This window comes from Nestor notabilis, unplaced genomic scaffold (genome assembly GCF_000696875.1).
Source record: "Nestor notabilis isolate BGI_N333 unplaced genomic scaffold, ASM69687v1 scaffold452, whole genome shotgun sequence".
Taxonomy (NCBI): Eukaryota; Metazoa; Chordata; class Aves; order Psittaciformes; family Psittacidae; genus Nestor; species Nestor notabilis.
Window position 1 is genome coordinate 8,484 of NW_009918506.1, and position 1,666 is coordinate 10,149.

Here is a 1,666-nt window from a genome sequence, read left to right on the forward strand (position 1 = left end):
GACAAAGAGCAGAGCCCATCTTGCTGTTATTTTAGTGACGCAGTTGTTGTTATCATGTAACTGGTGTTATCAATAACAAACACTTCATTTCGCTGATACTTTATTTTTTCCTGGACAAGGTGTGAAGACAAGGCAAGGTGTGAAGCTGCCTAAGAAGTGATCATAGCTGATCATCCAGGAAGAAATACCATCAAAAAACCCCTACCAACTGCTAAGCAAACTTGCAAAGAGTGGGCAAGCCAGTAGAGCTCAAATCCACGACACCTTCCAGTCGTTTCTAGTCTTCTTTAGGAAAAAAAAAACCAACAAAGGAATAACCCCCCACTTGTCTGCATATCAAATGCTCGCAAATAAAAGTTTGAGTAGCTGATCCTGCAATTTCTGGTAGAGAAGACAGCCAGCCTAAATTACTCAGAGATGGGCTTAGGGAGGGAACTGAGCAGCTCGGTTGGTTTGACTTTTGAAAGGCTTTTCCACAGTGGAGGTTAAGGAAAAGTACTTGTTGGGCCCAGGCCCTTACAAAATAGGCACTGACATTTCCTTGGGATGCTGGTGATGCAGGGTGTTCAATCTCTCACGACAAGCTTTTTTAGCTGAGAGTGCAGCTTTTCTGGGAGAAGAAGAGATAAAATAAGGCTATTTTGGGCTTTACTACTATTTACTAAAGGCACTCAAAATCCAGCGTCACTGCTAGGAAGATGGTGTTGGAATGAGGTGCAGCTCAGCGTGGCTCCGGAAGGGGTGTGGGGCTAGTGCTGGAGCCTGGTCAGGGGAGAAGCTGTGGGTGGTTTGGTGGTTCCAGGTTAATAGGGTATTTTCAGCTAAGTGGTCACAGGCTAAAGCAGACCATGAGTGTCATGAATGGGGTCAGTTCTTTAGCAAAGGCTGGGACAAGGTGTGAAGCTGCTTAAGAGCTGATCATCCAGGAGTGGAGGGTATATGATCAGCAACAGCTCAGTTACTCAGTTTGGGTTACTAGGGCTGGCAGAATTCCTACAAATGTACAAGCTAGCAAAACTATTCTCAACTGTTTTAACCAGCAACAGCTCACCTAAACATATGGTTCTCCTATATTCAGCTATGGAATTCTCTATTCCAACCAGACTGGGAAGCAAGGTGTCTCAGCGGTGCCTGCCCATACCACTGTCCCCAGTCGTGTCCTGGGTGTCACATTTGTTAAGACATCAGTCATCAGTACCAAGCCATGGATTTCCACTGCCTGCAGGTACAGTATTCAACAGAGAGGAGACAACTTTGCAGCGCCACGTCTCTGGGCTAACAGCACTGTAGCATGTCCAGGTTATGCGCAATGTAGCTTTCATCACATATTTCACCATAACATAACTTACTGAAAAATCAGTGTTTTGCACATCATAGAATATTTATTCTGATGATAATTCCTATTATTGATGTGAACACTGGCCTCTTTCAGAAGTGAATTCTCAAAAATGCAGAGGTTTGAAACGGCTTTCCAAAAGTACCACCTCACTGAAAGGTCATGTTCTTGAAAGTTAAGTTGACATGTTGAATTTTGAGATTTAGCTGGAAATATCCAAGATTTATACCCTTGAGAATGGCTCTACTTTTGCCAGCAAAAGGAGGTAAACAATATAGACCTGATTCATATTTTAAACGCAGCAGTTCAGTAAGACATAAGCTTAAATGG